Here is a 15,685-nt window from a genome sequence, read left to right as displayed (position 1 = left end):
TCTCTCTCTCTCTCTCTCTCTCTCTCTCTCTCTCTCTCTCTCTCTCTGACCCCCTCACTTTTTTCATAGTTGTCAGTTTTTTTCCTCAATCACCCCACCCCCCTCCACCACCACCACCCATGACTCTACTCCCCATCTCTGCATGCCTTCACTATTTCAGATTCTTCCATATTTGAGTTGCTTCTGACACTGTTTTCCTTTGTGTTTCTTACTGTTCCTCTGCTCTGCATGGGTCCTCATGGGTAAGATCAGTTTCTGAAGTGTGTGTGTGTGTGTGTGTGTGTGTGTGTATTCGCGAGTGTACATAGCATACATGATACCAGGTAAGTCCCCCCTGGCGCATGCTACATTTTCCTTTTGATGAAGTGCTCTGTGAAAGCAATCACTGCTTTCTGACTACTTCACTGTTTCTCATGGTAGGTCAGCCCACCCATCCCCAAATATGCGGGGAGCATGGAAGGGTAGATAGATGCGAGAATGACGGATGTAACGGTGGTTGAGTTTGGGTTATTTTTTTTCCTCTGCAGTTTGTTGCTTCAGTGACCATGAGATCTTTTCCATTACATCTTTTGCTGGACAACAAATAACGATGAAAGAAAATAGATTGACTTATCCAACATATGTTAAATATTAAAGATAATGGGGCGGGATGGGATGTGGTAATCACATCACCAACAAAATCAACGCGGCATTTTAGACCCATTACTGCTGATTATCGGCACCGGGGACTGAGTGTTTATTATGACTCTCAGCCAAAGTGAGCAGCATAGCAGTGTAGACACAAGTGCCGTTCTTGTTGTGACTCTGGCTGCCTGCTGGGATGAACCACATGTCATACCCTGACTGGAGGTTGCCAGCCACACTAACCACACAGCCAGAGATTGGGGCCAACACACCCACCCTGGCATGTAGCATCCCTCTGCAGCTCAGTTTATATTTGCCCAGAAGCACGGGGTTGCTTGTCGGCAGTCGCCCTCACTCGCTGCTTGAATCCACATATATTTTCCACATGATACCCTAATAGTTAAGTCATCTTTATCTTGTCTTTCTTTTAGCATCAGATCATGCTACATCTTGTACTTGGCGTCCGCGGTGCCCTTGTGGCACGAGCTTCACGCCTGACCACGTATTGACTATTTTGGTGCCCAATTCCAGGCTCCAGGTATTTACTGAAATTTTCCATTTGGTTACAAACCAATGTCTGTTGTCCAGTCATGGAGACTAGAATTCTTATTTATTTTCTGACCTCTGCACAAAAAACAAGAGGTATTAAGTCAAATTTAGATCATTCAGTTAGATAGTTAGACCATCACAAAAACGAATGCAGTGCGTTGGAAACTGGCTGACAGTGATCTAAAATATATGCGACTTATAGTTAATGTGTTTAAACATGCAAAACCCATAGGTATGGTGGTCCTTTACCAATGCGGTTCACCTCCATGCTCATGTGCACGCTCAACTCGCCAGAGAGCAGTTTGTGTTCTTTGGCCTTGAAACTCAAACACACACTCACACTGCAACATATGGAAAGTAGTTTCAAGTATTTCCTTCCTGTATTTTTTTCACCACGTTTTATAAATGACCCAAAAAGGTGTTCATATTTCATTCAGCTTGTCTTTTTGATTTTTCACTCACTCGCATGCTTTATTTTATATTTCAGTGGATTTGTTAAGGTCTCCCATCCTCTCTTCTCCTCTCCTCTCTCTGAGAATGGGACTGCTGCTTATGACTTGTCTCATTACGTTAGTTTAATCTTCTCTGCGCTCTGTTAATCCGTATCTTCATCGGCCTTAATTTCTCTGTCTTCTGGGCTTACACCAGTCATGTTCTGTTTGTGTGTTTCTGTTCTTCTAGTAAAATACCACCACTGGGCACGTCTGTCTGTCTGCAGCTAAAATGTGTGTCAGACGGCGTGGAGTAGTCATTTGTTGTTGGGGGGGGGGGCATGCTGTCAGTCTGACTTTACTCTGTCCTCATGACGCATCAGGTCGGCTGCCTTGGATGCATTGTGCATGACTCCTGCCAAGCCTATTTGTTCAGTGTAACCTCCAGTAGGCTTGTGTGTGTGTGTGTGTGTGTGTGTGTGTGTGTGTGTGTGTGTGTGTGTGTGTGTGTGTGTGTGGTACTTGTTCTAAATAAAATGTGCTGGCTCCTCCTCGCTACTGTAGATCTGTATCATTGTGGGTTTTTTATCTTGATTTGACCACAGTGTGCTGCTGCTCTGTGTTAGGAAAAGAGTTGTCAGTCAGCGTCACATTAATCTGTCGCTGGCGGCATGTAACGCCGACTAATATGCCCGTCTCACGCGAGTTAGTCAAACTGATAATGCTTTTAAATCCGTTGTCCCAGAGTCTAGGAACCCGTTAGATTACCAGTGATTAGCCGACTCTCCCGCAGCCGGGCCTCGGTTACCACGGCAACAGAGAAAGGTCAATTAGGATGGAATTCTAACAGGAAGCACTCCCGGTATCTCCGCTTCTCCTCCTAGTACTTCTTCCTTCATCTCATCTCGTGTTCCCACGCTCCCAGGCATTTCATAAATGAATTCAGCTAGTTTGTGTAGCTGCTTATATTATACACTTATTATTTTAATATGTAACCCGCCTCCTTTAATTGCTTTGTGAACGCCCACTCCATCTTTTATCACCTCCTGTGTTTTAAAGAAAATAATTATTTATCTGTAGCTTGCACAATGATAAGTCTGAGGAGGAGAGCTGCATTGATGCTGACATTTCTGCCTCTTATTACATCTGGACAGGGACAGGAGTGGAGCTGGAGACGGAATCAAGCTAATAATTGTTCAGATATTACCAGTCGTATCATTTTAGAGAGCTGGATCGTAAAGAGAGGAAAACCAAGGAGAAAATGAGGCAGGAAGAGAGTCTGTAGATCTGTCTCATCTCCCAGAGGAGCGGAGGCTCTAATGCAGATAACTTGTCCTCTTATAAGCACTCTGTCCTGTGCATGAGTTAGTGTGTGGAAGCAGAATATTGTCTATGTGTGTTTTTATGTACAGTATACGCCGTCTCATCAGCATTGTCATTATTTTGATGTACATTCAATTTTTTGTATCTTCGTGCGATATTAAGAAGTTTGCGCGCCAGTAACTGTTCAGGTCCCTGTGGATATTCACGTAAGTGTCCCAGTTCTTGAAGGAAGTTGTTTCCTCAACACCCCAGGACAGAAAATACAAAGTCGTCTTTATTTTCCATAGAGTCACAAATGAAGCTGCTTCACAAATCAACAGAGGCAATATTCCCCTGCCTGCCAATACAGTTGTTCTCTTACATAAGTTGCAGTTTTGGAAATCATACCACAGTCTGATTGTATAACCATGTAAATATACAATTGAACAAAAGAGACTCACGCACCAAGAACAATTAAGAAAGGAGCTCTGGAGCTTTAACATTGCAATGGAACAATTACAGTAGAAGTTTGCAGAATGATTTTCAGGGTTTTATGACAGCTAATGTCATAAAACATACAATTAGATATAAATATAAGCCAGATACCTTTTTTTTTACAAAACAAATCCCATATTTTAAATGTCTGTGGCTACTGTTTAGGCCATTATCTGTTAGAGAAATTGATCACAAAACAAGATGGATGATGATCTCCCCTCTTCTAAACCATTTCCCAGGGGAAACTCTCATCATACTGCAGCTAAATTAGCTCTGAGACATGGCACTGTATGACATCTGTCATGCTCAGTGGACACATCATCAAACACTAAAGTAACAACAAAGCTGTTGGAGTTGCATACATTTAGGATTCGTCATCTCAAATCCCTTTTTTTGCATCTCAGTCACCTCTTGGGTCCACTTGTATATGACCTATAGTGTAGCCGATGCGTGTGGTGAGTCATACACCTCGCGTTGTGTTTCCGCTCTCCATCTTGTGCGTATGTGTTACTTATACTCTATATGTATGTGTCAAACGGGGTTGTGAAAGAGTCCCCTCCCTAGATTATTAACACTCTGACAGTGTGGGACAGGATGTCGTGCTCACTCTGTCTCTCTCTCTCTCTCTCTCTCTCTCTCTCTCTTTCTCAAGACGTTCATTTTGTGTCTCTGAACAACTCGGCGTGCAGCTTTTCTAAGCCATGCCGTGGTGTTCTTCGGGGCGCCTTCTTCATGCGGTGCAACCTAAATGTGTGTTCATTTCACTTTAGAGATTTCATCAGCAGGGTGACACGTACTTCTTCTGTTCCGCCTGTCAAACCTCCCCTCACCCTGTCTCTCCCCCTCTATTCTTCCCTCCACTTTCTTACCTTCTGCCTCCTTGTCGCTGTGCGCCCTCTCTGCCTCTTTTTCTTCTTCTTTGCCTTTTCCATAGCTAAATGAATTCCCTAATTGCCGGCACTCCCTCACTCTTTTTCTAAATCGACTGGATTACATTCATCGGTCTTCGGTTCTCGCTCTTTGTCACGTTGAGTGAATGCTTCTAGTGTCACGTGTGCGTGCGTGTGTGTGTGTGTGTGCGTGTGCGTGCGTGCGTGCGTGCGTGTGTGTGTATGCAGACAGGAGAATAGAGAAAGGGATTAGAGGAGATGAATAGCTCTTTGACATTTGTTATGACTGAGCTACAGATGACTCCGCCGTGTTTGCCCGATAACAGTAGGACCGTGCACTGCCAGGCCTTGGTGTGTGTCCGTCCCCATCTTCTCCATGACTCATTCAGAAAGGGCAGAGAAATAAAAGCAAAGAGGAGAGAGCACAGGGGGGGAAAGAAAATCTGAGCCCGTCACTGTCACTACTGACACTGTCCCTTGCTGAATTCCCCTACTGTTTGAACTTGAGAGGCTGCACACTGATCTCACTAGTGTGTGTCTGCTGGATGTGAGCACGGGAAATTCTCCCCCCCCCCCCTCCCCCTGAAATACATGTAACCTTGTAGTGTCACGCTGCCAGTTGTTGAAGTGTATTAGAAGATTAAAAAAAAGCCTGTTTAGTCTAAGTAGGAAAACTGGACAGAGAAAAAGTATGTGTCTGCCTTTTAGTCCAGTGTTTGTGAGAGGTCACGAGAGAGAGAGAGAGAGAGAGAGAGAGAGAGAGAGAGAGAGAGAGAGAGAGAGAGAGAGAGAGAGAGAGAGAGGTCCCCGGGGCTCCATGCATTGTGCCAATGTACGTTTACAATAGGCTCTTTGGAGAGGCTTCACAGCCAGTGAACTGCTCCATTCAGACTCAGCTGGCCAGGCTTTGCCTCACTGGAGCTTAACTTTTATCCTCTTTCTCTAACGCTCTCTGTCCTGCCCCGTACCTTAATAGACACCACGTCAACTCGTCCGTCCACACTCTTTTCACGGGCCCCCAGGGAAGGGGTGAGGGAGGGGAGGAGGGGATGGGGGTCCACTTCACTTCACATACTGGACTAAGAATAGTTCAGCCACTCTCAGCGAGTGAATTGCTGTGTTGTGTCTCTCCCTCACTCTGCATTCCAGAGTAGGAGGCCTGAATATGTTACTGCCATTACCGTCCGACCCCCATGCCCTGCTGCCCTTGCCCTGTTGTACACGCACGAGCACACACATACACACGCTGTGTGGCAGTCATGTGCGATGTGGACTTTCCCTCATTAGCTGTCTTCGCTGGCTGGACAGAGAGTGACGGAGAGAGAACAGGATCTAATTAAGGAAGGATGTAAAGAAAACGTGTCCACCATTTGTACGAGCCGTCCTCAAAGTGTATAGATCTTAAACCGGAACTGTGTTTTGTTAGATGGTCGAATCCTCTTAAGATCTTTTTGTCCCTTTCTCCTCTGCTGTCTAACTGTTTCCTAGCCGGCTTTGATCAGCCCGGCTGACCCGCCAATAATCCCGTCTGACCGTGTCTGTCCTCTTTGGCCCGGTGTCAGCAAGTAGAACAGAAAGAGACAGAAACAAGCAGCCATTATTAATATTTCACCACCTGCATCTGCTTCAGTTACCCACATCCATTCACACATATACACATAGATAAAAGTACACACACGCATGCACACGTGCATGCACACGCATTATTATGTCAGCAGAGCCTGGGCCCCTGTTAGAAATAGAACAGATAGTTTTAACTTACAGATAATGTGTCCTGGGTAGCAGCGCACCAGAGGAAATAGCTGGCATAACTGGTGATAGAAGAAGATAAAAAAGCCCACAGGCTCAAGATATGTCCACATGCTCAGTTGGTGAAATGCTGGATTAAAATATATGTCTTTCAACGGTGACGTCCTTGGACCTCTTTTTACACAACTTGTCTAGCGTTAGGAATCTTACCCACAGATTGCAATAATGTACTCAGTTTGCAGTTTTCAATAAATCTGTGTAAATTGACATTGGCTACAAAACAAACGTGATATCTTACCAGAAGTTCAATGTTGCTATTCAGTTTTACATTATTTTTTGCTTTATTTATGCGGGGGGACCTTATGATTATTGATTAGGCTACTTTCATTAAGATTGTTTTGATTGTTCCCCCCCCCCCCCAAAAAAAAGAGGAGTCCTATCTTTGATGCAATACAAATATTTGCTTCTTCACATAATTTAAGGTAAACGGATTCCGGTATGTTTCAGTTCCATTTTAAGAGTTTAATGCATTTTTTGATGACTATTGGGATAATATCGTGAACTGCAATTCTGTTGGCCGGGATAATTCATCCAGGATGCTGCAGGATTCTGCCCTTTGACCTGCTACTCCCACGGAATTTCAGGTGGCGAGGACAGATGTGATCATTGAGCAACTGATCAGCACTTTTTAAGAATACGGTACAGCTGTGCTACAGACACCTGATCGACCTCGATGGTCCCACTAGCTGTCTTGATCATGCGCTGCAGTTCGGCTTGATCTTAAACACACACATTTCCAAAGATACAGTTCAGGCCAAAGGACAAGCGCTCTGCAAGACAGATTCGTTAAACATCTGGAGGACACGGCTGTCTCAGTGATTCAATTTCAACCAAAAAGAACAGCCTCTGTTGTAGTGTGTTAGACTTAATCACTGTGCATTCATTGAATCTTAAGTAGTCGTCAATTTCAACTCAAAGGTATTTGTAAGTCAAGACCTGCTCAACTAAATCACCATTAAACCTGGAGGGGGGGGGCTAGCGAGTCGATACGAGAAAGAAAATACATTCAATGATATACAAAAGTAATTACTTTTGCATGTATTGATTTTCAAGGAACAACAATTTTATTTTAGTTCCAGTCCTAACTTCTCTCTCTCTCTCTCTCTGAGTTATTAGGACTCTTGAGGGTGGATGATCAGTAAATAGTCTCACCTTTTTTTGGCAGGAGTGGAGATAGTTTTGATTCAAAGATGCCAGTTCCACTCATTGCTATCCTCCCTGACTGACACAGAGAGTGTGTCTCTCTGACATGCGTCCCACAGGAATAGCCCCGAGCCCCGAGATCAATACGTGAAGGTAGTTGAGGTGAAGAAACAAACTCGGATCCATGATTGTCTGTCATGCTCGTGGATGCTGATGTTAGAGGGCGAGAGGCTTCTGATTTGAATTTAAAGCCTCTCTGTGAGACCGCGCTGGCTCACTGTATGCGTATCTTTCTTTGCGAGTACATCAATTCCGTCTGCCTTAAATGTGAGGCAAAGAGCTGAAAGGGGATCTGCAAAGGAAGAAATAAGGGAGGAAAAAAAACCACCGGGCATAGAGGGACACAGAGGAGTGCTTTTTTTTTTTGTCTTTAAGAAGGGGTGAGAAATGATGGGGGATGGGAAAAGGTAAAGGGAGGATCATAGATATAAAAACGCACGAAGAAAGAACTTCAGAACAGCTGTCCTCGGTCTAAACTGGGACCTCAGGGAGAGGGAGCTGTGCTGAGTGGGCGTCTGGTAGATAGTTAGCGCTGGTATGGAGGTCACAGAGGTTCCATGTAGGCTTTGTGAAGGTGTCATGTAGGCGTCATGACTGAATGATTTATTGCAAACTAGGCATTCTAGTGGGCTTTTTTCCTTCACTGTGAGGGTGTAGATCGGGGGTTGACATGAAGTCTTTTGATTTATTTTTCACTCGGGCTGGACTGATGTGACTGTTCGTAACCATACTAGCTTCTAAACATAGCATCCATTGTGCTGGTACTTGTTTCTGGCATGTTTGCATCAAAGTGAGTATTGGCTCGGGCCTGATTTAAGATGAATATGGCAGGTTCAGAGCGAGGACACATTTTTCAAGAGAACAGAGTTACAGGAAACAGAAATCATCAGGGATAATTGCCCGAGGAGTAGTTACTGTTTCAGAGTTTCAGAGGCTCAGACATGCAGTGGAAGTAGAGGAGAGTTTGGAGGTTGACTTGGCCAGCGTGAAGGAGTATGTGAACTGTCTTATTGGTTGGAGACTCTCTTACCTGGACAGGAAACGGGAGAGGCCTAACAGCTGTGTAAATGGCCCAGATAGGATCACAGGGAAACAACGGATACACGGCAGTGCTGAGAGACAAATCATGACTACTGTGCTGGAGTGGTATTTATTATGTTGCTGCAGTACGGACTTTTTCTCTTTCTAATGAATGTTCTCTCTCTTGGATGGAAAAACACAATCTAAAGAAAAGCTCAGGCTCTGCTTGCTTCTATTACCTTTAAAGCTCTCCTGTGGTATGCGCTGACTTAAGAAGCCGGTGACCTCAGCCGTCTATGCTTCACTGCTGAGTCCCGAGCTTGGACGGGAAGGGCGGGGGGGGAGAGAGGAGAGAAACAGCAAAGAGATATGGAGAGATGCCACGTGGGAGAGTGAATTAATGAGGCACCAGCTCTGTGACAGTACAGTAGCTGTCTGTGTTTCTGCTGGCTTTGCTGCTGAACGGACGCTAAATAATACCAGTCGTCAGTCATATTCTTTATGAACGTGTGATTCAGTGAGTGAATGAATGTTGAAACAGGCAGGTAGAAGAGTATAAGCTATAGGTTTATTGTCCTTACCGCCATTAAGTCCAAGCTAAAAGGAGTGGTTCACAGAGTAGATCAAGGAACAATAACATACTTGCAACATCACAATGTAGAAGTCTAGTTTCCCTCTGTGTTTTATATTGGATGTGGGTCACCTCACCTGAAACAAGGACCACCTCTACCAATAAAAACGTATCGATTTTTATAAAATAAAACATGGCATTCTAGGGAAAAGGAGCAAATGGCATGCATTTAATGAGTGTGACTACTAATCTTGACCGTGATGCCAGATGTATGAACATCTGGCTGGCTTACCACCTCGGCAAAAAACGGTTCCTGAGACAGATCCTGCTGATGTTAAATTTAAAACCATCTTTGCCATGTACAGTGTCCCACTTATCTTTCATGTGAGTCTATGAAGTATGCAATAAACAAACAATTTCTAACTTTCGTTTAAAGACGTAGAAGTCGAGTCTGCCCTCGATTAGTTACCATTTAAAGCTGCTCCTCTGTCAGGCACCATTTGACCTAATATGCTGCCTGATTGTCTGTTATAATAAAGATATGCACACGGATACATTTCTCATAAACCAAGGTGTGTGTGTTTGTGTGTATCTGCATTTTGTGTTTATCTCAACTGAATTGTTGGAGAAAGTAGAAACACTGTAAAGGAAAGAGTTCTTTGGAGGGTAGGTAAGATGGAGGGACAGGAGAAAAGGTGAGGCTGGTTGTTGTTGGTAGTAGGTGGGTGAAGTAAGGAATCTAAGGAGGATGAATGGAAATGTTTAACAATGACCCCCCCCCCCTCCAGGCAGTTGCTACTCGACAACTTCCCCTCTCTCAATCCCTCCTGCCCCGGGACTTTGGTTCTCTTAAAGACATTTTTAATAGCTTCCTTTTCTAAACAAACCAGCTGCCAGAGGACAAGATAGTATCTCTGGCACAGAGCGCCTCCTGCAGGTCCATTAAAGACGTGGCCGTGAGGGCGACCGCTACACTGATGTGTGGAGACTGGCACCCTCTGATCCTCCACGCAGCCTGCTGTGTCCGGTTCTCAGCACTAGATGGCATTGGCAGTGTGCTGTGGCTCTGAACTCTGTTCTTCCTGTTAAACTCAATTCAGAGCCAGATGTCACACAGTGTTCAGGTTACAACATGATCTTGTTACAGTAAGGTTGTACAAATAAGTCATAGGTTTGATTCATAATTGCAATTGCATTCTCACGTGAAAATATTCCTGCAGTGTTTGCAGTCGGGCCGTTCGTTGCATTAATATGCTTCAACAAGTAACAAGACACCTGGGCATCACGTGACAGGCAGGCGCCGGCCGTGGGGGCAGAAACGAAAACAGATCTAACGAGTGAAAGAGAAAGACAGACGAGTAACGCAGTGAAAAGCAACAGAAACAAGACGAAATGACACAGAATCAAGAAAAACCCCTGCAGTTTAAACAGAAGTGTTGAGCTTGAATGGAAAAAGTCTTACATCTGCTCAGAGGAACTTTTTCAGATACAAGGATGACAGTCAAAAGCACATTCTTTTCAAGCACTATTTTGCCACAGCTGCAGCACAGCAGGTTAAATGTATACAACCACATGAAACAACATCACACAATACGATATGATGAAGCACTCAGGACCACAAAACCATGTGACACCGGTACAAGTATAGTACATATGGATTTTTATTGAAATGTTTTCTCTTATCAATTCTTAGCAAGACAATTTCCTCATTTGATATTGAATCAAGCAGCAATCGATTTCAGGCGTTTGCTCAGTTTATAGTCTGTCTTCCTGTTTGTGCAAGAGACGGTGGGCTGTGGTGTTGCATCCGCAGGCTGAGGTTTTACTGAAAACAGCGCATCAGGATGAGTTTGAGACAAAATGTATCACTGGCAACACTGGATAGTTGCATACCAAGAGACACCTTGAGCTGCAAACTTAATGTCCAGTTCCGAGCAACTGGAGAAAAATACTGTTTGTTCAACCCACAAATCGTAATCATTTTGTACGTTTTCTGCAGTTGAGTTTCAACGGAAATGACACCAGATTAACTTGATCTGACAGTCTCCAGCCTCCATATTTCTACTCCTGACTGTGTTTTTCTTCTTCTGCTCAGTTCTTTTTTGTTTTTTTACAGTCCAGTCAGTGAACTCTCTCCATCGCTGCAGCTCGTCAAAGAAAAACACCATGTGTGGGGGGGGGGGGGGGGGGGGGGGCAGCCAGAAAGAAAGAGGTTGACCCTGTGTCCCTCTTGTTGCTCTTTGAGTGCCAGGGGGCCAAACCGTAGTTTGCTGAGAACCCAGCACCCTTGAGTGACAGCATCCTTCCTGTTGTGGTCACCATGGGAACAGGAGAGTGTTTTCTCAAGTAAACGCAGTGGAGCTCTGCACCACATCAAATACCGCTGCCATGAGTCAGCCTCCAGCTCTACAGGGAACCTAACTACAGCAGAGCGAAATGCTTACAAGGCAGTGTGCAGGAGTTTTAATGGACTGTGGTTTCCTACTTGGCCTAGTTGGCTGAGGTATTTGAAGTCAGTAAAATGTCTTATGTTTGTCCTTTTGTCTAAATAGTTAACCAACATGCAGCATCATGCACACACATCAAACTCCTGCAAATCGAGTGGACATAACCGCCGCTTTGTCACCGTCGCTGTTGTTCAGCGGAGTAACAGAAGGATTACAGAGTGCTGAGGCTGTGCAGCTGTAAAACATTAACTCCACAAACGATGGCAGCACACACTGCAACATACAGCCCAGTGATGTCATCCTTTGTAGAGGTTCAGGCTTTACACACAGCTTGACCCCGTTCACACAAGGAAGCACCGGTGGACACGTACAAGGAGGACACATACTCGGGCATACTGTAGGTCCAAACAATGGCAACGGTGCACACAATGGAATGCTAAAGCTTTATTGTACTCGTCAATATGATTACCTGATATAAGAGTTTCCTTTGCTATCATTTGGGAAAACCAACAAAATATTGAATTGGAACAATTGGGAAGTAACTGCTACGGTCTTTAAATTTGTAAAAAAAGACAAAGTAATCAATTGCCATTGTTTGTTTTACTTGGTGTATATCAGGTCAGCAGAACATGCACAATTACTCTTTGTGTTTTGCACTTAACATTTAACCTGCAAAATATAGGATTAGCTCATAAAATATATAACATTGTTGTAAATTCCCGGAGTAGCTTTGCCTCCACGTTGAAATGCTGCCGACATGTTAATGTATGAGTAAGAATAACGACTCCTTTAAGTCAAGTCCAATTTAAAATGTGAGTATTATTGTATTGTGGTATTGCTACCTTTACATAAAGTAAGTTAAGGATTGAAATACTTCTTTGACCACTTCTGTCATCCTTTATGGTTACATATGAGCATACAATTTAACAAATGCTGTATGGGCAACAAATCATTTTCAATCATTAATCTATAGCCTATTTATTCATTGCCAGATGGATATTTGGATGTTTTTAAATGATTGAAAATGTCTTTCTGAGAAAAAAACACTTCCATATCAGATGCTTGGAAATTATTTGGAAAATAACAAACCTTATGAAATGAAGCATGACCAAAGATACAGTTTGGCATTTATTGTACGCCCAAGTGAGTTCAGGAATTGGACATGTGAGTTACAGATGATGAATTGAGAAGACATGGGGAGTGACAGAGGTGGCAGAATGAAGACCAGATCAGATTATTCCATCTCATTGTGTGCATTGTGTTACGGGTGTTTGTGGTCTTGTATGGGGATGTGTAACTATCCTCGTAGAGGTTTGTTATTCCATTTCATCGTGTGATTTATTTATTCTTCTAACCAACTCTAACTAAAGGACAGGTGTCCTGGGAGCTGAGATGCTTTACACCGTATCGCTGTCGGTTTCCTCATTCCCCTTCATGGACGATGCAAGGTCCTCATCACTTATTCAACACTCACCACCTCATTCGCTGAAAGTTGCCTCGGGTGTTTTGCTTTAAATTCACCTCTCCCTCTCCTTCGTTTAAAAAAAAAAAAAAGAGGTGAAGTAAAACTAACAAAAGCAGAGAAGATTGTAACTATTGTGTCCTCAATTAACCCCCTGCACTGGCTCTGCATGGATTTTTGTTTTTAGTTGATGGATCCAGTAAATGACATATAACTTCTCTCAACACAATGCTATAATGCATTTAAACCAACAGAGTACACCTTTTGTAATATCAAATACAAGTATGTTTCTTTTACTCTTACATGCAAATTTATTTCGCATTTGTGCATTAAAAAACGTCTTCTTTATACTTTTTGAATATATAGTAACAGGACCTGCTCCTGCGTTCTCTTCTTCTTGTTTTATTCAAAGTAGTGTAGACACATCTTCAGTATATTACTGCCTCCCACTGTTTCATACCAAAGTGCCCTAGCCCAAAATACTGTAAAGATGGCAGATAAAAATGCCTCATAATGCATGTGGAAAGACATAAATACCACATCGGCATCATTTAAATTCTACAATGTGAGGTGCTCTTTAAATGATCCCATCCCGTCATCCTCTCTTGTAAATGTTTGCATGTCACAATGGAAACGTTCAATGATTATTTTGAACATTGACGCACAGCAGCCAGCGCGGTGATATAATCTGTGTTTGAACTCCGTGTGAAGGCAGGCGGAGTGAATGGGAGCGAACACCAAGCGGGCTGTGTAACACAGGGACTCTGCTGGCGACTACAGGGCATGTCTGTGTGGGCATCTTTGCATGATAGAACCATTGTGGAGGCCTAGCATACAAACAAAGCCCATCTCTGTGTTTCCTGTGTGTTTTAGCTGCTGCTATCAGGCATGTTGCACTGAAGAGCCTTTAGTGAGAAGTAATTGTTTTCGAGGAGTTGTGTAGTGGGAGGGGGGGGGGAGGGTGTGGTTAATGTTTCTCCAATTTGAACATTGCACTGGACATATGCACTGTCATTATGTGTGTCGTGCTGTGTGTTCATGAGCTGTTTATATTTAGCTATGTAAAGCATTATAATAATGAACATTTATGTGGGTGGGGGGGTGGGATATTCTGCCACATTGACATGAACACTAATGCCCTTAATCATGACCTAACATCACAATGGTTTCCTCCTCTCTGTAGGAGGCTGAGAGTGTGCAAAGTCATCGCCTATACATTATGTGTCACTTGATTACAGGTCTTTGAAAACAATGCAAACAGTCAAGCTAAGTATATCATAGGTAGATTATGTAAATACCTTCCCCCCAAATGACCCTTCGTGTGGTCCAAAACATCAACCTTTCAAAAGCTAAGAAACAAAGCCCTGTTTTCATCACTGTAACGATGCGTTTTTCGGCCAATCCAATGGGTTTTTAGATTGTTAAATTGTCTTAATCTGTTCAGTTGTGGAGATTATGTTGTGTCATATTGCACCAATACAAAAAGAAAGCTTGTGGACATGCTTTGAGGTGCAATTTCTCTCATAGTTACGTGAAAACTCACTGTGCTGATGTCAATTGAAACATTTTCCAACTTCTCTCTTTTAATAGAGTCAGTGAATTATTGAATTATTTCCTCTTTTGTGTGTTTTGGTGGTGCTTTTGACAACCATTGTCCCATTTAGGAAATATTACGGCTTATTTGAGAAGTATGCTTTGGGCAGAGTTTGATTGACAGTTGTCTCCGCCTGTCCTATTCAGTTTGTTGTGCTTGTTGTCCCTGTCTCGCTCCACCTCCTCCCCATTAACTAAATTTAATTAAATTCCAGTGACTGACAAAGATGGCAAAGAACGGTAAACCAAAATCCAGGCTTCAAAGCGTCCCTTCAGAAACCTCTGGGTGACAAAACTGGTGCTACATCCATATTTTTCTAAAAATCTATGTTTTGGACAACCTCTGGTTCTGCAAGTACAACTGGCAATGAATACAAAGGGTAATTTTATAATGAGAAGAATTTCAAATTGCTGCAAAACATATGAAAACCCTTTTGTTCTCTAAATGCACATTTCTTTATTTCTTTCAATTTAGCCACACAGTGAAAATGCCACATGAAGAATAAAGCAAGACCAGATGTTACGGCGACATGGGAACAATTAGAGTGGTTAAAGTGACTGTCGCTGCACTTGTGGACACCAGAGCTGTTGTAAAGGAATTTTATAAATTAAGTACTTGTTTTAGATTTAACCAAAAGCCCAGTCAGTGTCCTGTTGCCTGTCTATGTGCTGAACCAAAGTCGCAGGAATTGAACATGTTAGCTCTACAGAGCTAAATCTCCTCATCCACGCTTCATCCATAAAGCCGCCCACTCCCCACTTTCTATCCACTTTCTGTTCAACAGCCTCTCTCACCACGCCCCAACACTCTGCCTGGAGCTGCACACACACTCTGCCAACCTCCACTCTGGAACATCAAGCTGGATATACTGTAGCGAACACATGAATATGCATTTCAACACATTTAAATCTTTTCTTTTTCTTTGTTCCCTTTCTTTAAAGCAACAGTTTATTTTACCAAATCAGAGTGTGGGACAGCATGTCTGCGCTTCATGTGCCTGTCTTCAGTGCACAAACCACAAATGCACAAACACAGCCAACGGAACTGCGGCTTGAAAGGACTGGTGTTATTGGGAGGAAAAATGGTGGAGGAGAGTGCTGCAGAATGAAAATCTGAAAAATGATGTAGGTTTGTATGTGTGTGTGCGTGCATGCAGCAGCTGGTTCTGGTCAGCTGACAGCTATTGCAGACTGTGATTTGTTGGGTGAGCTGGGCTGGGCTGAACCATGCACAGCTGCTGTCAGTGTGTGTGTGTGTGTGTGTGTGTGTGTGTGTGTGTGTGTGTGTG

The 15,685-nt window shown here is 43.4% G+C and overlaps 1 protein-coding gene across 1 annotated transcript in view; it reads left to right on the top strand.

Moving 5' to 3' along the window:
* The window catches only part of dock10 (dedicator of cytokinesis 10), a 60,018-nt gene that overhangs the window by 2,764 nt on the left and 41,569 nt on the right, over positions 1–15,685 (top strand). The window lies entirely within an intron of this gene.

The sequence above is a fragment of the Anarrhichthys ocellatus genome, unplaced genomic scaffold, assembly GCF_004355925.1.
Source record: "Anarrhichthys ocellatus isolate YVR2014 unplaced genomic scaffold, GSC_Weel_1.0 scaffold24, whole genome shotgun sequence".
In the NCBI taxonomy this organism is placed as follows: Eukaryota; Metazoa; Chordata; class Actinopteri; order Perciformes; family Anarhichadidae; genus Anarrhichthys; species Anarrhichthys ocellatus.
The sequence above is the reverse complement of the archived record's forward strand: the minus strand, read 5'-3'. Positions and strand labels throughout refer to the sequence as shown.